Source organism: Pagrus major, chromosome 4, assembly GCF_040436345.1.
Source record: "Pagrus major chromosome 4, Pma_NU_1.0".
Lineage (NCBI taxonomy): Eukaryota > Metazoa > Chordata > Actinopteri > Spariformes > Sparidae > Pagrus > Pagrus major.
In genome coordinates this window covers 27917906-27935377 of record NC_133218.1, presented here as the reverse complement: position 1 = coordinate 27935377, position 17472 = coordinate 27917906, and the positions used below count along the sequence as shown (strand labels likewise).

The following is a 17472-nucleotide window of genomic DNA, read 5'->3' as shown; positions in this document are numbered from 1 at the left end:
ATTGAGAGGCTCAAACAAGGTCTTAAGAGCGTTATTTTGTTTTGAGAGCACTGTGACAGCTCTTGTCATGGAAACATGGAAACAAAAACACTGTGTGCACTTTTGAGTGGCTGTGGGTGATGCACATGTGTCTGGAGAGGAGATGGAAATCGCAGTGCGAAATATGAGGTAAAGGAAACGTATGGCACAGAAGTCACACGCCCCAGCTGTAATTAGCTGCTTGCCGACTGAATCGATGTTACAAATCAGTCTCGCGCCAATCACAGCTCTTCTCACCACAAGGCAGCCCATTTAAATGTGGCTTCCTCCTCACTCGAAAACGCTCCTACTCAAAAGCTGCCACACACTGCTGCTGCTGCTGGAAAGCCTGCGGCCACCACCCCAGTCTCCACCTTTTTTTTATTAGAAGGGTTCTATCAGGATTAAAAAACTGTATTCATTGTCATTGGGTCGTTCTACATTGGAAATGTGAATGTGTGTTGTACTGTTGGTAGTCATACGCATCTTAGCCACTTACACTGTATTTCTTACTGTATGTCAGACACACACACATGCACAAGATTTACAACAAACTAAACACTTCACCACAGTCACCAATTTATCTTGTAAATATGTTGCAGATATTGAGCACTTAAGCACAGAAGACTAAGGGCATCATGCTGTGTGTGTGTGTGTGTGTGTGTGTGTGTGTGTGTGTGTGTGTGTGTGTGTGTGTGTGTGTCTGTGTGTGTGTGTCTGTGTGTATGTGCTCAGCTATACCAGAGAAAGTCCTAAAGGGGCTGTTTATTTCCCCAAACACAGCAAGTATTGATCCAGAATACATGAAACACCCACAAACCCACACTGATTCAAATGTGCAAACACACGCACGCACGCACACACACACACAAACACGCGCAGACACACAATGGTGTGCACAGGTCTACATAAAATTCCTATCTCTAACTTTATCTCGCTCCCACACACAACAACTGAAACACACAAATTGAGCTGAGATGAGAGTGTTAGAGTTGAAATATGGGAGGTTTAACAGGGCTTACATTGTTTTTATGGTTAACACCCACAGAGGAACACACACACACACACACAGACAGGTGGGCAGACATAACAGGAAAGCCGAGGATAAGCTATGTGATCGTGCACACATAAACACACACACATATACACGCACACACGGTAACAGTCAAGCAGCTGGTCTGCCAGTGACATTAAAGTAACTTCCAGTATTTGTTGAGAAGCACAGTGGAGAACCAAAGTCAAAGATCACGTTTGGCCTTTTTGCTGGCCACAAAAACAGATTTGATGTCCTGCTCGCAACTGGGATTGTTGCCCATCTCCATCACAACAAAAAAATACTGTATTACTTCTCTGAGAAGTGTTGGACAGAAACCAAGGCAAATGTCTGGCCAGGTCGTGTTATTGGCCCCCCAGTTTGTTATTCTACTGATCCAAGTAAAAATACAAGTTTGCGTTCCGCTGCCAAGTCATTTGGTTTCAAAGCAAAACATTATGAATCCTTCTGGAAGCAGGTCCCTCACAGGAAGTCCTGAGGGTCCACAGCAACATCAGCAACAGTTTAATTTCACTCTAATTTCACAGGTAAACCTGAAGGCCCACTCTTGCCGTGAGTTGTTCAAATTGAAACTTTAATTTCCTTCAGAACTCTAAGTGTAACATGTGCTCATCTTTTCATAGCATATACTAAATATTTGGGATTAAAAGAGGTGCAATTTCACACTCTATACACTCTGTATCGCTCATACTTAACACCAGAATAACTCTACGTGATATGTTAATGCTCTTCCCAGAGCTCTTCGAGGACATCATTTGACATTTTGGTCATGTCCGCAACTAAATCTGTTTGGATAGATTATTTGAAGCCTTAAGGATTTAGTCTTTAATTCCGATTGTTTAGGTGAACACAATGTCATCTTGATCTTTACTGCATTAACCTGGAGTCCTTAGCACACAAATCGTTGCCTGATTGAAGGACCAGCAGGAAAACAATCACGGCTCTGTATTCTGCAGGGCAGAGTTAAAGATTAGACAATACAGGAAATATGAACTTTATGCACCAGATTATGACAATTGTTTGTTTCTTTTTGTTTGTTTTCTCTGATTGTGCTGCTCATCTTTTAACTGCTGCCTTCATGCTTTGCTTTCTGAAAGAGTCTGCAGTCCTGGCGTCCTTCAGGTATTTGTTCCTCCTAGATAGTTAATGAGGCACACTTAGTCTCAGATACAAAGTGCGGCTCATTAACTTCAGGGAACAAAAACCTGCAAGACATCTGCCCTTGACAAACAGGGCTTGACACCCCTTAACAGGATTATTGGGCTTTACACCAGTTATTTACATCATATTTTCTCATCTAAGGAAAAATTTCAATCAGCGGCTCGGTCATCAGTCAAGATTATCTGGTCGTGTTGGCTCACAGATTTGGCTTTAATTACACTGATCTGAGCTTGTCTGATGTTAACATGTTTGATATTTACTAACCAACAAATGCATGGATGTATTCGGCTCTAAAATTATTTTAAAAATGTTTTTTCCTCAACAGTGCTGAGGTATTGTGAGCAGCCATTATCACGGCGCTGCCTGTTCTGCTAACAAGTGCTGCATAGCTCATGTGAAATGTTTTTCCCTTTATATTTCTTGTATAAAATGTGACACCAGTCCTGAGTGCTTTGATTCTTTGCCTTTGCAGTTTTTCAAACTGACTTCCCAACATTAGTTAACCTCAATGGCGTTGTCACCACTTTCCGAAGAGGTGGAAAAAGGCCTACCGCTGCTTTTACATTTATTGTGGAAGCAAATGCAGGAAGCGTTGAGTTAGTATCAGCAGCGGCTTTCAACCGAGCAGAACAGAAAACAATGGGGCTCCTGCTGCGACAGTGTTGCTTGAGTGACAGAATGACTGCTGGAAAATAGTGATAAATAAGGCAATATTATACACAGGGGATTGTGGCGGAGCTGGTAATTCAGGGACAGCATGTGAATGAATTTAGCAGGAACACGGGTTAAGGTCCCGAACAAGTTCTTTGGTGTGAGGGAGATCAGACATTTATGCGCAGAGGCAGCTTTACAAAGACAGCAACATTTCGGAGTGGTGAGGAAGAGTCAGCGAAATCTTGCTGTCCACCTGCATTGTCTGTTTGATGTCACACTAGATCACGAGAGCACCTGTGAATTCAGAGAGGTCCTGACATCAGTGATTTATCAAGAGGAAGCGGTGCTATCTCAATTATGTCCCTCTGTTCATCTTTATTGCATTGTGTAAGCATATTTAGAGCTGACAGGCAAAAAATTGTGTGCTATGCATCCTTTAGTTAGTTTAAATTTGAGTGACAGGATAAGGGGACGTAGAGCTTACTGTAAGATTGGTGGACAGATCTGGATATTGGTTTGGCATCAGCAGCATGTCTTATAGGGATGTTATTTTTTGTTTTCTCATTTGCCAGATGTGTAACTTTGATAGTAACTGCCTCCTGTGTGGTAAACATTACAACCTGTTTCGTCAGCATTTCTCACATTTAATGGAGGCGTATCATGCTTTTTCATTTTTTTTTCTTTGCTCTAGATTCTTGTGCATGTTAAAGGTCCGCACCAAGGGGAGCTCCTCTCCCTCACAGAAAACGCTGCTACAGTCCCGCCTTTAATGCCGTGATTTTTTGACATCACACTGAATCACCATGCCACACATTTGCATCATATGTGGCTATATTCACAGCAGAAGTGAAGCTAACTGGAAGCTGAAAACACGGCAGAGCTGATCGGAGATAGCGGTACATGCTCAGGCCTGTGTGAGCTAACCAATCAGAGCAGACTGGGTATTCAGGAGGATGGCTGTACGAGACAAGAGCTAAATCAGAGTGTCTCAGACAAAGGAGGTACACAGAGCTGCTGCACTGGGCAGTATGCTAAAACTGATGCGTTTTCTGAGCATTGTAATATGTCTCCTTTTATACGAGTGCAAGTCATGTCCATTCAGTTGTGAACGAAGGAAGTGTGATTTTTTTCTTTTCTGCTACGCACACTTCCAAGAGAAAAGCCAAATGTAGGATTAGGCATGTCAAACATCTGAAGTAAGAAGGTTTAACATCGCTGAACTCCAAACAGGCACAGGAGAACACTGGCATCCATCTGAAAAAAATAAAAATGTTATGTGGGCAGTTGTTGTGCTTAGTATTGATTTACATGGTATGAGAGTGTACACATTGTATAAGGGCAGATAATAATGATAATAAACATTAGTATCATCATTCTTCTTTCTTTTATTGGGGCACTTTATTTAGAATCAATGGCGCAGATGTTACATCCTTCCAAACTCAAATTACCTGAACAAAGTCTCGGCTTTCCCTTGACATTTTATTGAGGAGGCGCCAGGATAATAAAGCAAGAAAGGCACAGAGAATAATGACACGGCATTTTTAACTATTACCCCCAATTTATCTGGTACTCCATTACAACCCACTTCTGTGGATCCAAGGAAAGCTTTAGCGAGTCCCCAAAACTGCCCGACAGATAATGTCCCTTGGCGTCATCTGGCAGACAGCAGGAACAATAGGCTTTTGCTCTTATATAATACATGGTTGCTGGATAAAAAGATAAAGCATAACATCTAGCACATTATTTTAAACAATGCAACTCATAAAGCGTAGGAAAGAAATGCAGCAGTCCTGTGAGACATAATGTCTGATTTATACATTTACACTGCCTGTTGGTTTTCTCCATGAGCTATGAAGCAAACACTTAATGGCAATATAGAATTATATTGTGTGTTTGTGTAGGTGTGTGTGTGTGTGTGCGCATCTTTGCATGTGTCAGGCTGATGATATATGGGAATAGTTGTGACATCGAGTTTACCCACGATTTTGTGCTGCCCAGGGGACCATGAACTGTCACCTACCAAGGAAATTGACTGTTTTGCTCACATGCACACATTCACACTTGCACACACACAAACACAGATACACACACACACACACACACACACACACACACACACACAAATGGGAACAGACGTTAGCATATGTGTACAAAGGCAGAGACAGGAGCCAATATGCATCTGCTCACATGTACATACAGAAGGATGTCAGGACAGACTTGTCCTTAAACAAAAATAAATACACAGCTCACACACACACAAGTGCACGGGAAGATAAATGGTCTCACACATACATGCAGCATAAAGAAAGATACACACACAACAACACACACAGACACGCACACACACAAGCCCATCCATCCATTTTGTGTAGTGAGTTGACAGATGTAAATGTGCCCAGAGGACAGCAGGACTAAATGAAGATGTATTAGACCTTGTGCGTGTACGTGTGTGCGTGTCTGTGTGTGTGTGAGAGAGAGAGAGAGAAAGAGCGAGAGAGAGAGAGAGAGAGAGAGAGAGAGAGAGAGAGCAACAAGCAACAGGGACAGCAATGATTTATGTCATTTAAACATTCAACCAATGAACACTTGTGTTTCTCTTGTATTCAATTGTATTTCTTTTTTTATTCTTAGCATTCACAAATGTCAGATATAAGTAATGTAAACATTTTCCTCGCCCGCCTTATTCTGTTTTCTGTCATGTCTGATCTGTGACCTTAAACAGTCACATATGCAACATTGACACAGAAACACTTGTCCGTCTCTGTCTTGTCGCGCACAGAATAACTAATGCTGTATTAAAGAACAGTAGATTTACTTTGCAAGTGCGGGTTTTATTCTTATGTGAATGTGAGTATTGATGAGTCACGTGATGTTATATCCTCTGTCCCCTCTGATACACCACAGCTTCAGGGCAGGCACCTCCTACTATGGAAAGTCAGGGATCAGGTCAAGGTTGTCACAGCGATGATGACAGGAAGGAAAAATATAAAACAGGATGTGTTTGCAGTGCGTGTCTGAGAGGAAGGAAGGCAGATGTGGATGTGGTTTTCGAGATTTTAAGGTTTTCTTGCTGAATGAAGATTGTTTATCTGCGGGCCGCTCCTCTTTCGTAAGGACTGTCTGTCATAGTGCAGTGTGGGGACCTTCAGGTGTTATTATAAAGGACTCATGGAGCCCTAAGCAAAGTTTATTACAAAGAAAAATAGATAAGTGAGCACAAAGACAGACGGACAGAGACTTTTTTTGTCATTTTGCTGACATTGTATTTTCTTTTTCTTCAAGTCATTTTCATGATACACTTAATACTATTTCATTTCAGTAATGCATTTCTCAAAGAAGAGCACAATTAAACTGCTGCTTCACTGGTTGCTTTCATATTAACTAGATATTTCAGTCCAATATGGTATGAATTAGTCAGGAGTACAATGAAGCAACTTTACCTTATGAAACTTTTTATAATAATGAAAATGTGATTTAAAATTTTCAAAGAAAGTGAATGCTATTTTACTTTGACTATTTCCAAAGTACGCAAGCCTTTTGCAACTTTGCAATGCATCTGTGGGGTGTCACACCATCAGTCTTTTAGTTAAGTCATTTTGTTTGAAAGTGATAAAATGTTGTTAATGTGAAAGTCAAAAGAAAAACAAAACAATAAAGCCATTAGTAGATAGAAACTGACAGTAAAGCCATTAGTCATTACTGATGTTGAGTACTATGTTGAAATGATGTTTTGAATCTTCAGATCGTCTCTCTGATGTGTCGCAGAACAAAGTCTTGGAACTCCTGTTTATCATACTGGAAGCTAGTAATGCTTATTTACAAATCTAGACTGAACTGTCCCAGATCAACAACATCTGAACACAGTATGTGAAGACCATTTTAATGTAGATGTACCTTTTTAGAGCAAATAACTGTGGATGTGTTCTGCGTTATGTTATAAAGAGGGTGACTGATGTTTAGTCCGTTTGTACCCCGCAGCACTGTGTAGCCTCTGGCAAGGACACTGTTTCCATAGCAACCACTGGATAGGCGCACATTTCCCAAAAGTGTCATTGTTTTGTTACTGTTGCACATGCCATTAGAAGAACTCCAAGCAAAGGTACTGTTTCTCAAAACTTTCTGCAAAGACATATTCAACTCATACCGTCAACTTGAGTGAGTCGCAGCAGCAGCTCAGAGGATTTAGCAAGAACCCTGAGGTCGGTCCCGCTTAGCTGTTATCCTTCCGATCGATTGTAGTACTCGCAGATGGTACATCAAAAAAGTTATTTAAAAGGGGAAATTATAAGGTGTGACATTGCTTGAATATGCTGAATATATGTTTTTTCAATAACTGTAGTAGGAGTTGTATTTAAAATCTCAGTAATCCATATTTGTTGAACCTCTTAAATGAAAAAGTTACTTAAAACCAAGCTAAATAGATGCATTTCAATGCCCTTTAAAGTCTTTTGCACCTGACTACAGTCAGCATCTCGAGTGGATGTGCCTGGGTGTGGTCAGAAGTGTCCTCTGTTGCATCTGTAATCACACCCAATAGTGATTTCATTATGTACTGACATATAATCAATTTTTAGACATTTTAGCCTGTTAAAGTAGTTTCCTGTTCCATTTTTAGTCTCTCATAAAAGGAAACTCAGAACTCAAAACATTCTTAGTTCAGCTCAGGAAATCCCCAGTGCTTCCTGTCTAGTTGGAAATGTAATCTATCCAGCATGAACTGGGAATGCCTTGAAGGCCTCCTTCAAGTCAGCCTTGCTCAAAACACCTCAAGGAGCCAGCATCCTCACTAAGGAATCTGCAGGTGATTTGAGGTGAAATGTCATCCACCTTGTTAACAGAATGAAGAAAAAGCATCCCCCATGTTAACCTGCAATTCCGCCTCTCCATCCCCTAGTAGCAAAGAGATCGCAGGAGCAGATGTGTTGTATAGTTAAATATGTTAGTCTAGTCTGCCTCAATCATTTATCCATTATCTGACTGAGATTTGCAGGAGATGAATCTTTGGCCCCAACCATGGCTCTGAAATATCAGCAGCCAAACTTTGCTGTGTATTGATTCATCTGTGGCGCTGTCCGTGGTGTTGAAGTAGCGGACAGATTTGTAATTTCACCTGTCTCTCTGTCAGTTTCGTCGCTACAATGTTCTCTAAACTACAGCATATACATAAATGCTATGCTATCTATACTATATCGTAGCCTATACTCTACTGAGTAGTGTCACCTACATGATCAATGTGACAGGAAGCAACATGTAGTTGCAGAAGAGTGAGGGGATCATAGAGACACACGTCTGCCTGTAGTATTTACTTAAAGGTTAACGTAAGTTGGGCAATCCTTCCTTCAAACAAATCATTGCGTTGGTATCTAAAAGGGGCACCAGCTCAACACTGATGTCCACTGGGCTCCTCTCAGCTACATGTATCCACAGGTTCATTCGTTTCCCTCACTATTCAGAGCATGTGACAGCTCTCTCTTCACCACCACAGTCTGATACAAAGTGGATGCTGGCACTGCATCTTACCCCTGCCCTTTGACTTGTAGGTGGTGAGCTTAAAATGGTCGTATGTCGCATTTTTGAGTTGTGCCAAGCTGAGCCACAGGGTTCACCCACCCGGCCGCCGGGCACTCGCATCTGATTATTCAGAGGCCTTGCTCCAGTGTCTCTGTGAGATTTCTTTGTATTTTGAATGCAGTTATGGTTGGTTGACAATGATGTGTTTGAATGACTGAATGAATGGTGGGCATTTTAATTATACTGCTACAAAGCAAACATGTTTCTGTTTAATTAAACAGAAATGAAAGTTAGACTCTGGTCAAAAAAAAGTTTATCACAGATGATATCCTTCCTTTACTAAGATGTTCTGTCTCTACAGTTGTATAACAGCTGTCAGTAATTGACTTTGTACAGCTAAGTGGTCATTACAGGCCCTGAACATGCTTACTTGGCCAACTTCTGTAAGCTCTTGGCACCCTCCCACTAACATGCTGCTGAGAACCTTGATCTGTTATTGATCTAAATCTTTCTACCCAGTCCCATACTAAAAAGGCCTCCTTCTTCTCCTTTTCACCCTACGAATATCTCAAGACTGAGATTATTCCATGTGTTAAGTGGCACTCACTCCGATCTCATCCAGGCTATCTTACTCTGCCCTGTGCCTTTGTCTGAGCCAGAAAGTGCTTAGCACAGCATAGCTCTCATGTCTCCCAAATCCAACTGCTAGACTGAATTTAAAATACTCAAGATCATATTTCCACACATTTTAATTCACAACAGCAGTACTAGTCAATGTCAGAACAGATTTTACATCCTCACACAAGTCAACAGATTTTTAAGGGTCTGACGTAGTTTGTTGAGTCTCAATGCTAACCACTTCAGACCTTGAGAATTGTGGACTAACAGTAACTCTAATCCTTGCCAGACACACCTGTTTGTTGTTTCAAAAGGGAAAGACACATTAACTAATCTCAAATCATTGACGCAGCATCTCCACAGGTGAAAAGATCTCAGCTTTGAGTATCTCCGGATGTCTTTTGCCCACCTCTTGCTTAACTCCAAACTCTAAATGAATAGAAGGGGGTCGATCAGAGGCAGTAATATTTAAAGTGGAGCACTCAAAGCTGTGTCAGTAGGTAAAGTGAACAGATAGAAACTCCCATTGTTGCTGAATAGGGGGAATGCCCCTGGTCTTTGCTGGAGGAAGAACAAGAAAGAACACGATTGAGGTGGCAGTGCCCTTCTCCAGAGATGGGAGAGGGATTGAAGTGCAAGAGCAAGTTTTAAAGCCTCAAGCACAAATCCCAAAAGCTTGGATTTAACAGGTTCTGTCTTGAAGTAATGATCTCTGTGCTACAATATTGTTATTGCCGGCAGGTAAACCTCCATGCTTCTCTTCTGGTGTGGAAAAAGGTTGAGAATCATTATTCGGTTACTAACTGGTCTCAATATCCCAGATGAAGGACGCAGAGACACTAGAGCTCTCAGATTGCTATTCCTTACTATAGCAAAATGATACAACACGGTAATGACATGTCCCTGACATTAAGAAATGCACAGTTCCATTCACTTATGTTCCTCAATAACAACTGACAGTACTTTTCACTGCATTAACCTTGTTAGACCTTGAGCAATTCCTGTGGCAAAAATAGCTTAGGCATCTTAAGCGCAACACGATTCAATATTTTTCATATATTGACGTGTCAAACAACTATGTGTGATTTAAAAGGATTTGTAGGTCGTAATGAACCGACAAAGAAATTTCACCCAGCTCTGCTTTGGCTCCCTTCAGTGAAAAATCTGTAAAAACTGTCCAAAGAGCTAAATGTTAATATTTCTCATTGTCTGCTGGATCTGTGACTAGAAACATTTTTGGTCATTTCTTAGCCATAGATACTTTACTGTATAAGGTGATATGTTCTGCCCACAGGTGGTCAAATATCCATTTATGCTGCATTTACACAAGGCAAGGCAGTGCAACTGAATCAGCATGGATTTGAATTAGCTGGTAGCAGAATGTAAAGGAGTGGATAAAAACAGAGCAATACATTCAACATTTCAGTGTTACAGAATCCTGCGTCTCTACTCCATGTCTGTAAAAACCTGGTGATTCTGCGGCTGCTGATCTTAAATAGTGCCGGCCATCACAGCAATGGGACGTTGTATATTAGCAACCAATTTTTCCTGCTTCCACAGTCATGCCGGAAAGGCCGAGGAGAGCTGGTGTTTAACAGAGTGTAGCTGCTACAGTGATTACTCTGTTTTGCAGGTGATTGATTAGAGGCGCTGCTGGAAATGTCACTTGCCCTGCTAATATATTTTCACCAAGGGAACATAGGAAAGACGGTGTTAATATATTTTAATACGTTTACTCCGAGGGAGCATAGCAGAAATGTAACTTCTGAGAGCTTAAGTTTTTTTTTCCAGCGAAATGTGGTTTAGGGCTGCAGAGTGCAGAGCCATATAAAGATAGAATATGTTGTGCTCTTGCAGTGTTTGGTATTTGGTACAGAACAAACCCAAGTTCTAATCCGTTGGTGTTGTTTACTACGTAACTTGTGATTCTACAAGCCCTGGTTCATTAGGCTGTGTTTTTTTCTACAGTATTCGCTGTGTTGTAGAACAAAGTGAAGTCTGTACTCTGATTGCCCTCCTTCACTGGTGATCGTTGGGAATTAATGCTGGAAACATCGCTGGCTGGCACACTTAAAAGGGAAATCCAACATCCAGAATTGTCAAGCAGGATTCAGATATGTTGTTCTCATTATATTGGACAGTGTAGTCACTATTTGAGATAATAAACAGCCCTCCGTCCCAGAGCAATAAACACAGGAATGAAAGCTCAGATCTGTATTACAGTATTATTGGTATGTACAGTGTGGCATGCTGCTTTGAATATGAACTGGATGAACCGTAACCACACAGTGTCGGTCTAAGCTTTGTCACAGTAGGCATCTCTTTGGTTTAAGTACTGTTGTGTTTGACCGGAAGCTTGATCATGGTTAGAGTCGAAGTAGCACTGATTATTCTGACCAACAGCAGGCCGGTAGCCGCTAGAGGTCGCTGCCCAACAACAAGCATAAAAATGGGTCACAATGAGCTGTTTGAGTTTTCAACCTATGTCGCTTTTCTGAGGAGGACAGGTTCAGCAAAGCAGTGGTGCCCTTTCCTTCTTAAAATGGATCAAACCTTTGACTTAGGCCTTGTAGATCCAATATGAGTGAAGATTCAACAACTTGGTTCGCCTTTTCCTGGACTCAGATTTCTTCAGAAACTGATTTTGTTGGACTGCTAAGGTGAAATACGTAGAAGTTTATTTATGCGGGCCTACTGTATAGAGTGGAACTCTACTACTTATGCTCAAATCCCATTGGCTCACAGAATACCGTATCAAACCATTGACCGAATATGAGGTCAACGTATCAAACCCTTAAAAGGTAAAAAAACAATTGTGATTGGCCTGACACAAACCAGGTTGAATGGCAATCTGTCTGAACAAGAAGGAAGCCAGAACAAATGAAACATGAGATAGCAACCATTCGTCTGGTTGCCAGGCTAACAAAATTGCACTATTTAATAGTTAATTATATACTGAGAAAATTGCACTTGGAAGCTATGCAGCCTCCGCAAACTGCTTCAGCTTGCAGCCAACCTTTTTTGGTATGTCTCAAAGGAGCATTACCCTGAAAATCAATGCTCCTCTTACACTTATCCCAAAACAAAACAGTGAAAATCAATTTAGAGGGCTAAATTTAGTTGGAGTGAAGGTGTGCTCAGAAGGTGAAATACCCCTTTAATGTCTTTGATTAATGAGTTAGTGCTGCTGGAAATGTCACGTTAGCTGCTGACACATTAAAACAAGGGGTGCACAGCAGGTGGTGAGGGGCCTCCGTTCAGCTCTGGCCCTCGGCCACAGTTGGCCAAGAGCCCCATTAGTGTTTGGTTGGTTAGAGTTATTATGTACTATGTGTCAGTGAAGCTGTTAATACATTTACACCATGGGAGCACTAGCGGCGCTGGGGAGTCCATTTACCTCAGGGGCTTTGGCATCTTTCCAACAGCAACAACTCTACATCAAGAATCACAGATTAAAGGAGTATGGCGATTGCTATTTGTTAATACATGTACACCACGGGAAGTGGGTAGAGGTGTTAATGGATTATGGATTGCAGCCATTGAGAGATGACTTCAGTGGTCCCAGCGGAGATATGGATGGGGAGTGATTTGTTCAGACTGAAAAGTGGTGGCTGGTGAGCAGGTAAAATGTTTTCTGCACCTTTTCCCAACATTTATATGTCGAGTGTGCCAGCTCTGCTATAAAAAGGCCAATCTGCAACAGCAGTGTGGCACCTAATGTTGAGTTGTGACTCTGTGGAAATTAACTAGCTGGTCTGAGATCTGTTTTACTGTATATAAAGTTTGACTTTGGACCTGATTTTAAAATGTATTCAGAAGATGCAGAACATGGCTTCATACAACAACCTGAATTTTGAGTTTAGGCAAAATAGATTACAAAAATCTTCATCTTTCATTTAAAAAAGTTAACTTGTCTGCCAATGTTTTAATCACTCTGAAAGATGAATTTTCCATAGACAAATTTCAAATGCTAACATCTGTCCAAATCCCTGTTTGGCAATATGTGCACTCGGTCTGACATTTGTTCTGGTTCCGCTTGGTTTTAACTTTACAGCCCCCTGGAAACCAAACAAGAAATTAGTAATTTTTGCCAGGTACGAGGAGCTAGATTTGACAAAACATCTGTTCCAACTTTGGCTTTTGGCAAGTTACATGCTGTGGATACAAATATAGTTCACTCCAGTTGTTTTGTTAGTGTCAGGTAACTAGGGGTCATTTTCCACTCTCATTCCATGTGTTTCCAAGTTGTGAAATCTCACAAACAGCACCACCAACATGAAATTTTAATCAGTTGAATGAGACTGATGTTGCATAATGTATGAATATCACCTAATTATTTTTTTTTATTTTCAATTCATTAATTTGTTGTAGTCTCAAAGCTTGTTTGGGTTTCTTTTGAATGTTTTTTATCTGTGCTGTATGACTTTAATGTTAAAGCTAATGTAAAAAACTGTCTCCATAATCTTTACTACGAGTCCACTAATTATGATTTTTGATTTAATCTCATTTAATTATGTTCATCTTTCTATTTGGAATTGAATTATGCTGGTTGGCTGTTATCCACTGCTTTACTGCATCCATAACAACATATTCAGGGAGCTGTTTGCTTTGCTATTTTTAGCGGATGGTTAGCTATGCATCACCATATATTTATACCGTGGGAGAGCATCTTAGAGGAACTTCTAGCTGTTTTACTTCAGTTTTAACTGAACCGTAACTCTGAAAGTCACACCATATGTCTAGAGTTAGGGAGTTTAAAGAGTTGTGAGCAATGGGAAACTGTCTTGGTTAGTTGTTTGTGCACACACTCGTTTGGGCAAATTCTACAAAGGCTGTCATTGTTATATGCAGAGTGTAGGGTTATCATTTAAGCGGTATCCCGCTATAAATTAATGCTGTTGTGCTTGTGTGACAGTGAGAGGGAAACGGAAGCTAAAGAAGGCGGATTCATTTTCTTAAAGGAAGGAAGAAGACATAAGAAAAGATCAAATAGAAATTAATATCTATGTACAAGATTAATCAATAATTTAACAATTAATACTTCTCTCATCCATCCCTCCCTGTCTTCCTCACTTCCTTATTCCTTCTGCCTCTCACCTCTTTTTTTTACGTCACCCCTCATTTGTTCTCTCGCTCTTAAAACAACTTGCCCTCCCCTCCTTAACTCCTTCACTCTTTCGCTGTCCTTCCGCCTTCCATTCTTCTCTCCCTTTACCCCATTACTGTCAGCCCTCAGCCTCACTCTCATCACCTTTCTGCTGTTATTCACTCCTGTAGCACTAATGTTGCCCTGGCCTAGAGTTGCCATAGCAACACACTGACCTGCCCTCGGGCTGTGAACGGCTGGGAGGGACAATCACAACAGAGGAGCACTGTCAGTCACTCGCTGTAGACACACACACACACGCACACACACACACACACACACACACACACACACACACACACACACAGGAACATGCAGTTTTGTATCTTTGCTTCTCAGAGTGTAGCCTTTTCCCATGATATGAGAATTTTATGTGTTGTACTTCTGTGTTTAGAATATTTCATTCCCCCAAAAGTCAGCTTTAATAAGATAATGAGAAGTACGCATCGTCCTCAGGCTGTGTGCTCATAAAGAGAACTCACAGTTCATAAAACACATCTGACTGTGTTTTGTATTCAGATTAGTACAGAGTTATAATGCACAGTTTCTTTGTGAAATAACCCAAAATGACCTCGAGCACTGAGTGGATAGAATAAATGAAATTAAACAACAAAGGAGTCATTCAGTATTAAGTAATCAAAATCATTATGCCGCTGAATACAATCGCGAACGGCTAATTTGAACTGTCCAGGCATGAGGTTACAACTAGACAAGGTTGGATTGTACTGCTTATGAGCAAGGCAAGCGAACTGCACACAGACAGTATTATTATCTGCATCTACATGGCAACTTAAATCAATAAATAACTCACTTACTGACTGATAAATATTACTCTAGACGTTGTAGTCAAAGGTTCAGCAATTAGGTTCAGCTGAGAGAATTTTCCAGCCCTGCTCACTGAAAGCCAGTGCAGACATGTTTGGAAATGCAGTTAACACATCGATTTATCTATGATGAGGTTTGAAATCTTCATGCCATACCATGAGAGCCGGTCCTGACCTGCATATTACCCCCTCTTAGAACGATAGCGTCCTTACATACTTGGAGGAATCTGACATTATCTGTCTTGTCAATGCCAATCATTCCACCAAGCCACAGGATGAACATTGTAGGGTCAGGTTAGGCTAGGTTGCTGTTAGAAACAAATTGCAAGACACATGCATGCATTTTCATTTTTCATATTTCATTCCTTTGGTTACTTTACATTTCAGCACCAGGAGCTGTCTATATTGTGACCTATTACACAGCCCAAGCCCAGCATGCTGCAGAACAAGGCACTATTTCTGCTTTCCACACAGTTTATTGATTTTTAGAGGCAAAATGTGTGTGATCATCAGTAGAATTTAAATCAGTTGTAGTTTTCTGAAACATGGGGCCATTTGATGACCCAACTGTGGATTGTTTGTGTATATTTAGAGAAACGGTTTGAGATTCTTCTTCACCAAGTGTTAGATAAGCAAAACAAAAGGACTTCATGTCTGTACAGTAAATATGAAGGGACATCCAACAACTCTTGGCACGAAAGAGAATAAGTCCAATTCCTAAACTATTTAACTATTCTTTTAATATTGGAGGGCAATAACATACATGCTAAAAAGGAGATTGGGGTGTACATATAACATATCTCACATCCATCCTACATAAGCACTGCAGGTAATCCACTGGTTCGCACGTGGAGCCAAATGAGTATGTCGTGATTCAAAAGTCTAATCAAAGCAAAACAGATTGCACAGAACAAAACTAAACTTTGTTGCCAAATTTTAAATGGTTTCTCAAATATGTAGCTCTTGTTTAGTGCATGTTTTGGATACTGATAATAATTGTGAACACTTTAACCTTGCAAAAGGCCTCCTGATTCTTTCAGACAAATGAGGACATACCTTTGTGTACTGAGCTGACCAGCCTAGCAAAACATGCCTGCCTGGCAGGCACAGGACTGTAGAGTCACATGAGTGTGACTAACGACACGTGATTCCTTTCATTCTGTCTTCTTATCATCGCTTCATTCCCCTCTTCAGTCAGTGCTCTAGTTTTTGGGTTTCGGATTTTGGTTGTGCGTCTCACTTTGTTGAAACAAAGCAGGCAGCACGTTTGCACAGAGGACGGCATGGTCAGCTGAGTGTGAGTAACTTGCCTCTGATGCATGACTTCATACCATCCAAATAATGAGTCAATTAGAGTAAATTATACATGTTTAGGGCTCACTGCAATTAGTTCACCTCTCTCTTTTCCTGTCTGACTGGAGCCTCCGTCTCTCCCCTTTCCTGTCTCGTCCTCATCCCCTCCTTTCCCTTCCTCCTCCATCATTCTGTCTCTACTCTTTCCCCCTCTTCTTTCTCATCTCTCCTTTCTGTCTCTTCATCTTCCTTTCTTTTTTCTCCTCTTCCTCTCCCCCCTTTTTCCTCCTCCAACCCCTTCGCCCCTCCCTCCTTTCTCTCTGTCCTAGTTCTCAGGGTCTCTTGGTGAAGCTTTGTCTAATTACCATGCTACCGTTTAATTGGAACAGCGCACACAAACACACGGAATGACTGACTGAATACCCCTTATATGTATACACACTGCACCGTGCACACACATGCGCACAGACACATAAAACCTAGCCATTTGGATACACATTACATGCAGACATTACACACCCGGCAAGTTAACATGCTCCAGTTATACAAACACACAGCGTACACTCCAGGGTTAGATACTGTGGAGTTCGTCCAGGTTGTACTACAGCCACGGTGCTGATGCCCCTTCTGTAGAGCTCAGGCTGTTGGCTGCGGTCATACATTGATTTTGGCCCAGTTGTACCACGAGCTACACGTAGCTGCCTCCACTGTAGAGCTGTGTCACCTGAGAAGTCACAATAACAGATGCACTTTGGAGGAAGGGTGCTAGCTAGGCATCTAAATACAACACAGACACTGTTACACTTTTGTTGTTGGTGCTGATGTTCAGTATTTGGATTGGGAAAAATCAAATCCATCAGAATGTTGATATTATGAGATATTTATGAGATATATTTAGTCTTATGCAAATAATCCATTGACATATATAAAGACAGACGATGCATTTCTGCTTCCTCCCACTCACAAAATGAAGCCAAAATCCAGGATACGAGCGTTGCCATCTTTTGACGTCATTTGGAGCCAGAATCTGCACAGTAGTGATTGAGCTATGGAGCGGCAGTATCGTGCTCTGACCCTACTCAATCACAATCAGGGCTCAACTGTCAATCATGATGTTTCAACCCTTTGGTACAGCATCAAATAACTCATTAAAACCGTTTTTTTACAGAAAAATGCACACTTGAACAAACAAC

General features: G+C 41.1%; 1 protein-coding gene across 1 annotated transcript in view; it reads left to right on the top strand.

Moving 5' to 3' along the window:
* Window positions 1–17472, top strand: part of csmd1a (CUB and Sushi multiple domains 1a) — a 297982-nt gene that overhangs the window by 88083 nt on the left and 192427 nt on the right. The window lies entirely within an intron of this gene.